Genomic DNA, 13,467 nt, shown 5'->3' with positions numbered 1-13,467 from the left:
GATGGTTCCGACCTAGAATATGTGGACATCTATAAGTACCTAGGTGTCTGGCTAGACTGTAAACTCTCCTTCCAGACTCATATCAAACATCTCCAATCTAAAATCAAATCTAGAGTCGGCTTTCTATTCCGCAACAAAGCCTCCTTCACTCACGCCGCCAAACTTACCCTAGTAAAACTGACTATCCTACCGATCCTCGACTTCGGCGATGTCATCTACAAAATAGCTTCCAACACTCTACTCAGCAAACTGGATGCAGTTTATCACAGTGTCATCCGTTTTGTTACTAAAGCACCTTATACCACCCACCACTGCGACCTGTATACTCTAGTCGGCTGGCCCTCGCTACATATTCGTCGCCAGACCCACTGGCTCCAGGTCATCTACAAGTCCATGCTAGGTAAAGCTCCGCCTTATCTCAGTTCACTGGTCACGATGGCAACACCCACCCGTAGTACGCACTCCAGCAGGTGTATCTCACTGATCATCCCTAAAGCCAACACCTCATTTGGCCGCCTTTCGTTCCAGTTCTCTGCTGCCTGTGACTGGAACGAATTGCAAAAATCGCTGAAGTTGGAGACTTATCTCCCTCACCAATTTCAAACATCTGCTATCTGAGCAGCTAACCGATCGCTGTACATAGTCTATCGGTAAATAGCCCACCCAATTTTACATACCTCATCCCCATACTGTTTATATTTATTTACTTTTCTGCTCTTTTGCACACCAATATCTCTACCTGTACAAGCCCATCTGATCATTTATCACTCCAGTGTTAATATGCAAAATTGTAATTATTCGCCTACCTCCTCATGCCTTTTGCACACAATGTATATAGACATTTTTTTCTACTGTGTTATTGACTTGTTAATTGTTTACTCCATGTGTAACTCTGTGTTGTCTGTTCACACTGCTATGCTTTATCTTGACCAGGTCGCATTTGCAAATGAGAACTTGTTCTCAACTAGCCTACCTGGTTAAATAAAGGTGAAATAAATAAAATAATGTTAAACAGCAACACCAATGGAAAACTGGTGTTACATTTTTCATATCCTTCAGAGTAAACAGCAACACCAATGGAAAACTGGTATGACATTTTTCATATCCTTCAGAGTAAACAGCAACACCAATGGAAAACTGGTAATACAGTTACATTTTTTAATGTTGCATTTCTCACCAAGGTTACTCTTTTCCTCCTTCCGGCTGTTTTCTGAAACTACAAGAACTCAACAATAAAACACAAAGTTCAACTCAACCAACAAAGCCAAAGCACGTTTCAAGAATCCCTCATATGTTAAATTCACAACCGCCAGACTCAGTTTGGTCTAATAGTTTAAATGAAAACAACACACCTGCCTCAATTGACTAAATACCTTTTTTGTAGGTGACTAGGAAAGGCAAAGATAGTTGGTATTGCATCATCACGTAAACGCACTGTCTGCCCAGTTCTATCCATGCACCTCTCCTCAAAATGCTCTGAGCACAGTAAGGAATGAGGGGTTGGCTGCCAGTCTTTCCATTTCATCTGACCCACCCACTCTTTTATTCGTTTAGGATCACGCTTTGGAAAGCTGTTAACATAGGAAAAATGTTAAAAGAACAAAATGTAAACAACAGGGCAATCTGTGATTGTAACATACATTTTTTGACTTTTAAATTAATTATATATAACCATTGATTCTTGAAGAATATAACTTATAAATGCACCATGAGCTTAGTTCAACTGTCATACCCCATCAGAACCCAAAATATAAGTGTGTAATTGTAAACAAACACTTTATATCCTCACAACATTGCTAAAACTATCATTTTGACATCATGGATGGTCACTCTGGGCAGTCCTTGCATTCATAGCTATGTCTATGAATTTGACAGTCGTTACATTTCTCCAGCCCCATCCCTCATGTATTTACCAAAATCAGTGGCTAGGCTTTGTTATTGTTATAAATGCTAATCGAAAAAGACAGGGATGAAACAGCGAGCACTTAGGCCGGGGTACTAAGGGGTGTTCATTTGCTTAGAAGTTACACGTTCTTTATGATAAGATAAATAACATTTATGTCACATTCGTCTAAATCAAGGTATAGCCGATGTATTACTGGAAATCGTAAGCTAGCTACACAAGCTAACCAAGCACTGTAGCTAACGTAAGCTGACGAGCTAGCTGGCCAAATGTCGACGTTAATCAGATGCTGAAAGCCTACCTGTGAAATGTAACCTTGTTTGTTTTATGTTTAACATTTTTAAACGTATTCCTACAGTTGAAAGCTGAACAACGCCCTGGCATTTTTACTCGGTAGCTAGTTTTAGCTAACAACTATTATACCAAGGAATATAAAAAAAATAAACAAGGAAGTGACACACAGGAAGTTAACTTTTTTTCGGCTTCTTCTTCTGCCACAACACATCTGTAAAGAAGACAGAAAAATGGCGGACCTCAGGAAAATCAGTTCTGGGTCTCTGCCCTATGTAAACGTTTCCCGAAAAGTGTCAGTTCAAGGGAAGATTTTTATCCTACTCTGTATAATATTGGCCGAACCCGGAGGAGCTACCACCCACTGGGTCGTCACTGAAGATGGAAAAATTCAACAGCAAGTACGTTAACGGCCCGTGTTTATAACCGTATGTTGCTAGCTAGGTAACGATTTTAACACATATAGGTAGAACCCGTTTCTTTGACTTTACTGTTGCTAACATTTACTAACACGGCTGAAGGCTCATACTAGCTTGTCAACCATTGATTGCCAATTAACTACTTTTATAAGTTCCTCTCTGGGACTTTTGCTAGCACAGTAATGCAGCAATGCTGACCCCCTAGATAAATAACGTTAGCTAAGTTAGTTAGAGAACGGGGTCTCTGGGTAAGCCAGAATTAACTTACATATTAGCTAGCTCTAACTAGCTAAAGGCATCCAATCATCCTAGAAAATCTGAAATAACGCAATCTAGTGATAGGTGATTGGTAGGTAGTAGGTTGCCAAGCTAGCTAATTAGCTACTGGGCTCAAAGATAATGGGCACAACAGAGCTGACAGACTCAGAGTCGGCACATCCAGCTAACTAGTAGTTCTGATGCAACCAATAGTTTTGACATCCAGCACAATGTCAAAACTCTCTTGGTTGCATCGAAGCTAAGTGAATTGAATGTAAAATTGTGCTTTGGGCTTGATGTAAGCCCATAAATAAAAGGGGTTTATGAAATAAAATATTATTTGATATAACCTTTGTAGCTATACACAACTAATCTAATGTATCCACTTACAAGTGATGTTTAGAAGGACTTTAAATGTTCAGACTATTTAGCCATTGACATTCTGTTCAGCTGTGGCCAAACTATCTAAAACGGATGGATTGGGAAAAAAACAAAGATTACCAACTGCTACTACTACGTAATTACGGTGTCAAATCAGCCAGGTTCCTCTGCCTCAATTCTGTTTTGATGCTGTCTCAATTCACGTGTACTGTGGTCAGCGGATTCAGAGGTCTTTAGTCTTTGGGGTCGAGTCATAGAGTGGAAACAGGTACTGTTTATTTAAAGACTAACATTTTCAGTTTTTTTGCAGGTTGACTCTCCTTTGAATCTTAAACATCCACATGACCTTGTCATCTTCATGCGACAGGAGACCCGTGTCAACTACCTGAAGAAGTTAGAGGTGATGATCATCTTTTAATGACTACCTCACAGTGCTCATAGCCTATTGCTCTACTTCCTGGTTTTACAATGTTAGTCCAAGGCCACTGTGTTAAACATCTATACTGCTGTGCTCTCCCTTACTTGAAAGATGCAATATCTCCAATATTCACAGCTTTTCAATAGTCATTTAATACTCATTGATTATTGAAGAATATATATTGGATCACATCAGATGGGACAACCTGTCTTCCTTTCTTTTTGTCCCAGTGAGATATAGCATTGCTTCTAAATCAAGCCACACTGAAAGGTCTGAATCTCATGTCTCTGACCCCTGCTTTGTTCAGAAGCAGCTTGTCGCTCAGAAGATTCACATTGAGGAGAATGAGGACAGGGACACGGGCTTGGAGCAGAGACACTATAAAGAGGATGCCGACTGTGTCATGGCTAAAGTACCCCTGGGAGACTTGGATCTCTACGATGGTACCTACATCTCCCTGGAGAGTAAAGACATCAGGTAAGCCCAGGCTGTGCACTCTTGACCAATCAGTTGGTTGTTACTAATGTGCCCTCACATAACTCATTATCAAGGGAAGCACTGATAAGGGATGTTGACATATGTCATCAGTGCCGTGTAACGAATCCATTGGTCGCGCTCCAAAACGGCTTCATCTTATCATTGACATTGACCGATGACATGAGTCATTTTTTGGGAGATTTTCAACAATATACACGCATCATGACACTACAGCACAAAACAAAATCAACTTTTATACAAACAAATATATATTTGTTTTAATTTAACATTTATTTAACTACGCAAGTCAGTTAAGAACAAATTCTTATTTACAATGACGGCCTAGGAACAGTGGGTTAGCTGCCTTGTTCAGGGGCAGAACGACATCTTTTTAGCTTGTCAGCTCAGGGATTCGATCTAGCAACCTTTCGGTAACTGGCCCAAGTCTCTAACCACTAGGCTACTTGCTGGTTACTGGCCCATCGCTCTAACCACTAGGCTACCTGCTGGTTACTTGCCCATCGCTCTAACCACTAGGCTACCTGCTGGTTACTGGCCCATAGCTCTAACCACTAGGCTACCTGCTGGTTACTGGCCCAAGTCTCTAACCACTAGGCTACTTGTTGGTTACTGGCCCAAGTCTCTAACCACTAGGCTACTTGCTGGTTACTGGCCCATCGCTCTAACCACTAGGCTACTTGCTGGTTACTGGCCCATCGCTCTAACCACTAGGCTACTTGCTGGTTACTGGCCCATCGCTCTAACCACTAGGCTACTTGCTGGTTACTGGCCCATCGCTCTAACCACTAGGCTACTTGCTGGTTACTGGCCCAAGTCTCTAACCACTAGGCTACCTGCTGGTTACTGGCCCATCGCTCTAACCACTAGGCTACCTGCTGGTTACTGGCCCATCGCTCTAACCACTAGGCTACCTGCTGGTTACTGGCCCATAGCTCTAACCACTAGGCTACTTGCTGATTACTGGCCCAAGTCTCTAACCACTAGGTTACCTGCTGGTTACTGGTCCAAGTCTCTAACCACTAGGTTACCTGCCGCCCACAAATAAACAATGGAAGTATTTACATACTGTCAGAAGTCATTATTAGAACACACAGTGATATTCAAACATTGGAGAACGTAGGGAGTTTACAAGAGGACAAGTATTCTTGATGACACCCTGGTGATGAGAAATCAGCTAAGATTTCTGATAGAATAAACCATGATGGCTTGTCTTTCAAATCTAGATCTGCATGTCCTACATCATCAGGCATTTTAAACAGCTACATGATACAAGTCAACCACTGGTTACCTTTCTCTTCTTGTTCCCCCTCTTCTGCTGGGCACTACACTAATTCTCCCTGGACCTTGACTATGGCTGTTTCTTTCAGCCCTGAGGATTACGTAGATTTTAGGTCCCTCTACCTCTACCCCCGGATCTGGAGAAGCCTGACTGTGCCAGAGTATTTGAGCTCCCATATAGTATCCACGGTTTCCAGCATCTCCGGGTGAGTTTGAAGGGGAAACCAAACCCGCTTGTTAATGTGATGACACATACTTGTCTGGATCTGTGCCATATATGTCTATGTTTTCCAGGGCGTGCAGGAACAGGTGAACCTCACATCTCCTCTGCTCTCTAAAGAGGACCCCATTTTTGGCTCCCTGTCCCACAAACTGGGCCGCAGCATGGATGAGGTGGGCCATCGCATCCAGCAGGGCCTGCTGAGGGTACGTTGTGCTCTATCGCCACTCTTCACACTCACCAACACTGTCTGGTCTGTTTTTATTGGTTTATATATAGCTGCATGGGATTACTTTAAACTTTTATGCACTGATTTGGTCAATGTTATAAATGGACAGTCACTGTTCTGGTTTGACTTTCATATAGTTCCCTTCTGATGACCTGTTTGTTGTGTTGTCCAGAACTCCTCATCCTGGGTGCTGTATAACCTGGCGTCGTTCTACTGGAGGATAAAGAATGAGCCCAGGCGGGCGGTGGACTGTGTGATCCGGGCCCTGCACTTCTCACCCAGGTACGAACAAAGGAAAACTCAGCCCCTGGCTTCAGCTTGTCAGGCATCAGGGTCATGTTCATTAGGACACATGATGTAAAGCACTTTGCAATGGAAAACTAAATGAGCCTTTCTTATTGGCCCTAGTATTCCATAATCCTAGTATTCCATAATGTTGTCTGCCCTTTGGTGGCCAATGAACATGTCCCAGCTATGGTTATTCAACATTCAAACAGTGGATCATATATGAGTTTTAAGTCCCATTCTCGTTGTCTGTTGTGTATCCAGGCAGCACAAGGACCTGGCCCTGGTGAACATGGCCAACATCCTGCACAGGGCCCACTTCTCTGCTGACGCTGCCATCGTGGCTCACACTGCCCTGGATTTGACCTCTGACCTTCTCACCAGCCACTACACCCTGGGCAACATCTACGCAGTGAGTTACAGCACCACTAGTAGATAACACGTTAAAGAGATTCCACTTGTTTCCAAGTTGGTTCCTGATGGAATACACACAAGACAGACAAAACCACAGAAAGATAGCTGTACGACATCATCATCTGGTTTCATCAACAGTTGCAGCTCTATCATTCCCTTTGAGGCACCATTCTACATCATGTGTCGTGAAACGGTACTAGCATCTATCAAGAGAAGAGCAGGGGTCCAAGCACTGACCCTTGAGGAACACCAAAGTCAGTTTTTAGGGATGTCTAATGACGATAAAGAAAGCAGGCATTAGGTGATTTAAACCAAATGTAGACTTTAAATAGAACACGTGGTTCTGCAACATTTGTTTCCACTACGTTTTAACATTTCTGGAGGGATGTTGACGTAGACTTGTGTTGGTATTTGTTCACATACAGTCTGCTTTTAATGTTTTCACTACATCGACACTTACAGTAGGATGATACACTGACAGGCTGATTATACACTAGGCTGATGCACTATACACTAGGCTGATGCACTGACAGGAGGCTTAGACACTAGGCTGATGCACTGACAGGAGGCTTATACACTAGGCTGATACACTGACAGGAGGCTGATACACTGACAGGAGGCTGATACACTGACAGGAGGCTTAGACACTAGGCTGATACACTGACAGGAGGCTTAGACACTAGGCTGATACACTGACAGGAGGCTTAGACACTAGGCTGATACACTGACAGGAGGCTGATACACTGACAGGAGGCTTAGACACTAGGCTGATACACTGACAGGAGGCTTAGACACTAGGCTGATACACTGACAGGAGGCTTAGACACTAGGCTGATACACTGACAGGAGGCTTAGACACTAGGCTGATGCACTGACAGGAGGCTTAGACACTAGGCTGATACACTGACAGGAGGCTTAGACACTAGGCTGATACACTGACAGGAGGCTTAGACACTAGGCTGATACACTGACAGGAGGCTTAGACACTAGGCTGATACACTGACAGGAGGCTTAGACACTAGGCTGATACACTGACAGGAGGCTTAGACACTAGGCTGATACACTGACAGGAGGCTTAGACACTAGGCTGATACACTGACAGGAGGCTTAGACACTAGGCTGATACACTGACAGGAGGCTTAGACACTAGGCTGATACACTGACAGGAGGCTTAGACACTAGGCTGATACACTGACAGGAGGCTTAGACACTAGGCTGATACACTGACAGGAGGCTTAGACACTAGGCTGATACACTGACAGGAGGCTTAGACACTAGGCTGATACACTGACAGGAGGCTTAGACACTAGGCTGATACACTGACAGGAGGCTTAGACACTAGGCTGATACACTGACAGGAGGCTTAGACACTAGATACACTAGGCTGATGCACTGACAGGAGGCTTAGACACTAGGCTGATGCACTGACAGGAGGCTTAGACACTAGGCTGATGCACTGACAGGAGGCTTAGACACTTAGACACTAGGCTGATGCACTGCACTGACACAGGAGGGCTTAGACACTAGGCTGATACACTGACAGGAGGCTTAGACACTAGGCTGATACACTGACAGGAGGCTTAGACACTAGGCTGATACACTGACAGGAGGCTTAGACACTAGGCTGTTAGACACACTGACAGGAGGCTAGACACTAGATGCACTGACAGGAGGCTTGACACAGGCTGATACACTGACAGGAGGCTTAGACACTAGGCTGATACACTAGGCTGATACACTGACAGGAGGCTTAGACACTAGGCTGATACACTGACAGGAGGCTTAGACACTGACAGGAGGCTGATGACACTGACAGGAGGCTTATTAGACACTAGGCTGATACACTGACAGGAGGCTTAGACACTAGGCTGATACACTGACAGGAGGCTTAGACACTAGGCTGATGACACTGACAGGAGGCTTAGACACTAGGCTGATACACTGACAGGAGGCTTAGACACTAGGCTGATACACTGACAGGAGGCTTAGACACTAGGCTGATACACTGACAGGAGGCTTATACATTAGGCTGATACACTGACAGGAGGCTTAGACACTAGGCTGATACACTGACAGGAGGCTTAGACACTAGGCTGATACACTGACAGGAGGCTTAGACACTAGGCTGATACACTGACACTTGGATTTTTTTATAAAACTGGAGTATAGCAATAATTTCTCCAACAGTTATGCAGTGAATATGGATGTAGGATGTGACTGCAGTGCTTGTTGGCATGGTTTTCTTCAGGTGCTCAGGAAGTGTATTCCTGCTGATTTATTGTCAATGTTACCGGCCCTGACCTTCAGTTCTCTCTCCATTTATACTAGACGAGTGAATCATCTCTAATAGATTATTTATCTCTGTCTGTCTCTACCTCCTGTCCTCTATCCTCTTTGTCTTTAGATGCTGGGGGAGTATAACCACTCAGTGCTGTGCTATGAGCAGGCTCTCCAGGCCCAGCTGGGTTTTGAGCAGGCCCTGAGGAGGAAGCACGCTGTCCTCTGTCAGCAGAAACTGGAGCAGCGCCTGGAGGCCCAACACAGGTAAAGACACAGCGCCTCACTGCTCAGGGTGTGGTTAGGTTCATAGAGAGTGAGGAACCATTTTGAAGGGGATTTGATGGGAAGGGAAGTATTGTTGTGGACACAGACTTCCTCTTCATGTGGCACCGGTTACAATGCTGAAAATACCCTGAGTCGACAAAATATTATGAACACCTGCTCTTTCCATGACAGACCGACCAGGGGAATCCAGGTGAAAGCTGTGATCTCTTATTGATGTCACTTGTTAAATCCACTTCTATCAGTGTAAATGAAGGAGAGGAGACGGGTTAAAAGAAGGATTCTTAAGCCTTGTGACAGTTCTGACATGGATTGTGTATGTGTGCCATTGAGGGTAAAGACAAAAGATTTTGTCTTGGTGTCAAGAACTGCAATTTATTTTTATTTATTTTACTAGGCAAGTCAGTTAAGAACAAATTCTTATTTTCAATGACGGCCTAGGAACAGTGGGTTAACTGCCTGTTCAGGGGCAGAACGACAGATTTTGTACCATGTCAGCTCGGGAATTTGAACTTGCAACCTTTCGGTTACTAGTCCAATCCTCTAACCACTAGGCTACACTGCCGTCCCTGCTGTGTTTTTCAAGCCCAACAGTTTCCTGTGTGTATACAGAATGGTGTACCACCCAAAGGACATCCAGTCAACTTGACACAACTGTGGGAAGCATTGGAGTCAACATGGGTCAGCATCCCTGTGGAACGCTTTCAACACCTTGTAGAGTCCCTGTGGAACGCTTTCAACACCTTGTAGAGTCCCTGTGGAGCGCTTTCAACACCTTGTAGCGTCCATGCCCCGCTTTCAACACTTGTAGATTGAGTCTGTTCTGAGGGCAATGGGAGCCACTCAATATTAGGAAGGTGTTCTTAATGTTTTGTACACTCGGTTTATAACAGCACAGTGACCTGTCAGTAGGCCTCTGGCTAGCTATATGTGTTCTGTCACAACCCCCAGGTCTCTGCAGCGCACGCTGAACGAGCTGAAGGAATACCAGAAACAGCATGACCACTACCTGCGTCAGCAGGAGGCCCTGGACAAATACAAGCTACTGCAGGAAGAGCAGATCCTCCGCAACATCATCCACGAGACCCAGATGGCCAAGGAGGCACAGCTGGGTGAGATACTATACTCACACACACACTTTCACACAATATATACGCACACACACTCACACACAATAAACACACGCACTCGCACACAATATACATACACACTCACATGCAATACACACATTTGAATGCAATACACACACACAAGCGCAATACATTTACATTTACATTTAAGTCATTTAGCAGACGCTCTTATCCAGAGCGACTTACAAATTGGATACACACTCACAGATGCACACACACACACAAATACAGACCGTGTATCTGGATGAACAGCCATCGTTCATCCATATACTTACATGTACATATTCTCATTCACCCCTTTAGATGGATTGTATAAGGTAGTTGTTGGGGGGGATTGTTAGATGACTTGTTGGTTATTACTGCACTGTCGGAACTAGAACCTCAAGCATTTCGCTACACTCGCATTAACATCTGCTAACCATGTGTATGTGACCAATAACATCTGCTAACCATGTGTATGTGACCAATAACATTTTGATTTGAGTTTTATATAAATGAATATGTCCATTTAGAGATGGGCAGTTAATTCTGTCTATTCACCTTGGTAAACATAAAATAGTGCATCAATAATGAGTTGTTTTGTTCAGGCAACCACCAGATGTGTCGTCTGGGCCAACAACAGAGCAGCCTGTTCTGCCCCTTGGACCTGCCGGTGCGTTATCACCGTGGAGACCTGTTTGAGCACGTCCACCACATCCAGTTTGGAGAGGAGGTCTCTGTGGCGGGCAGCGTTGCTCTGGTGTCAGAGCCAAGCACCAACCAGACCACCAGCTCACACCTCCACCCCTCTGTGTCCGGAGACCCTGAGCCTGCAGCCCTCTGGGGCCACCAGGCCTCCCCCACCGAAGTGAGTTCAAACTGTGTGTGTGTGTGGCAGGATTTATTAGTGTGTGTGGATAGTGGGCTTTGTGCTGTGTTTGGCAGGACAGTCTAAAGGTTCTGTGGAGTTGACTGCGTGTGTTTTGTCTGTAGGACATTCAGAGGCTGCTTTGGCCTCGGAGGGCAGACTGTGCTGATGAGTTTCCTGTCATCCCCCCCGCCCACCTGCTACCCACCTTCTACCTCCCACCTGAGACACAGGGCCCCAGGTTAGTGTGTTAGACACTGGGCCCCAGGTTAGTGTGTTAGACACTGGGCCCCGGGTTAGTGTGTTAGACACTGGGACACCCCGGGTTAGTGTGTTAGACACTGGGCCCCGGGTTAGCGGGTTAGTGTGTTAGACACTGGGCCCCAGGTTAGTGTGTTAGACACTGGGCCCCGGGTTAGCGTGTTAGACACTGGGCCCCGGGTTAGTGTGTTAGACACTGGGCCCCGGGTTAGTGTGTTAGACACTGGGCCCCGGGTTAGTGTGTTAGACTGGGCCCCACGCTGGGCCCCAGGTTAGTGTGTTAGACACTGGGCCCCAGGTTAGTGTGTTAGACACTGGGCCCCGGGTTAGTGTGTTAGACACTGGGCCCTGGGTTAGCGTGTTAGACACACTGGGCCCCGGGTTAGGCGCTGGGCCCGGAGACACTGGGCCCCGGGTTGTGTTAGACACTGGGCCCCGGGTTAGTGTGTTAGACACTGGGCCCCGGGTTAGTGTGTTAGACACTGGGCCCCGGGTTAGTGTGTTAGACACTGGGCCCCGGGTTAGTGTGTTAGACACTGGGCCCCGGGTTAGTGTGTTAGACACTGGGCCCCGGGTTAGCGTGTGCCAGGTTGTTTGTGTATGCTACCTTTTTGTGCCTGTTTCTAACATGGTGTGTGTTGTATCTTGAAGCCGTGTGTGTGCTGGACGATTGTGTTGACTCGTAGAGCCTCTTCCTCAGCATGGTTTGCGTAACATGTATGATATGACATTCATGTATTTGCTGACCTCACTGATCTGTGTTCAGCCTCCAGACGGTGCTGTATGGTACCGGACCCCCTCCCTCCTCCCTGGCTTCTCCAGACTGTGGCCCTGTGCTCCAGCCCCCTCCAGCTGACCTGCCTGCTTCTGTGGGCTGGACCTTGGAGGACAAGGAGCTGCCAGACCCCCACGCCACCCAGGTCAGTGCGTGTGTTGGATAGGTGGTCTGTAACATCAACATATTTTAGAGACTGGACTTTGGATTCAATACAATACCATCTTTATTAATCCATTATACAGAGACAACAGAAATGTGTTTTCTGTCACAGTACCCATCTTCACCACTGGGAGCACCACTGAGTCAGCCACAGAGCAGCCCCACTGGAGCAGGGTTGAAGTGTGTCACTGTGCTGATCCTGTGTGTGTGTGTGTGTGGGTGCAGGTACTGCTCTCTCGCAGCAGAGGCTGGAGTTTGGAGCAGGCTGGTGCCAGCATAGCCCGAGCCATGAAGAAGGTGAGCGCCGTAGAACAGAGAAACGTCGTTTCATATCAGAAATATCCTCCACTACTGTCCTAAGAAATGCGATGGCTTTGGGCTGTTCTGTCAGAATAAACAGCCTTCCACAGTTGTAATAGGAAATGATCCGTCTTCAGACCGTGTAAATCCTCCTCTCCTCCAGGATAGCGCCCCTGGCTGGTTGCTCCAGAACGAGGCGGCGTTGTTCTGGCGGGCGAAGGGTAACGGTACCAGCTCGCTGCAGTGTCTGCGCCACTCCCTGGCCTCGGCTCCGCCCACCCAGCGCCACCTGCCCCTCGTCAACGCTGCCAATCTGCTTCTGCGCCACGGCCTCAGCGCGCACGCACACACTCTGCTGGAGGACGCCCTGGCACTCAACGCCTCTGAGGTACACACACTTTTAACTACTTTATTTAAATCCACAAATCACATTACATTTGAGAAGGATGGCAACATTTCAAAAGGTCTTTGTATGCGTGGCCACTGAAGGATACAGAAAGCACCTTGTTCTTCAAACAGCCGACAGGAACAGCTGACAAAGAGCAGTTCCTAGCCCGCTGCTTTGCTCCAGTCTTAGGCAGGCCTGCAGGCCACGCACTGTTAGGTGTTGTACCTGGCTGAGACTGCCAAATATCAGGACTAGTTACAGCTTGCAGCTATATCTGAGGCTGTTCTAGTAGGATACGGTGGACTGGTATTTCAGCAATGGTCTGCTCCACGTAACAATCAAATCACACTCTGCTGGAGGACGCCTTGGTTCTCAACACCTCCGAGGTGTACACACACACACACACACTCCTTTTCTTACATTCATGTTCCTGTTCTTGCATGACATA

The 13,467-nt window shown here is 46.1% G+C and overlaps 1 pseudogene; it reads left to right on the top strand.

Moving 5' to 3' along the window:
• Positions 1 to 2,406: 2,406 nt before the first annotated feature.
• LOC135529566 (tetratricopeptide repeat protein 17-like) overlaps positions 2,407 to 13,467 on the top strand; it is a 21,470-nt pseudogene continuing 10,409 nt past the window's right edge.

The sequence above is a fragment of the Oncorhynchus masou genome, unplaced genomic scaffold, assembly GCF_036934945.1.
Source record: "Oncorhynchus masou masou isolate Uvic2021 unplaced genomic scaffold, UVic_Omas_1.1 unplaced_scaffold_1186, whole genome shotgun sequence".
In the NCBI taxonomy this organism is placed as follows: domain Eukaryota; kingdom Metazoa; phylum Chordata; class Actinopteri; order Salmoniformes; family Salmonidae; genus Oncorhynchus; species Oncorhynchus masou.
The sequence above is the reverse complement of the archived record's forward strand: the minus strand, read 5'-3'. Positions and strand labels throughout refer to the sequence as shown.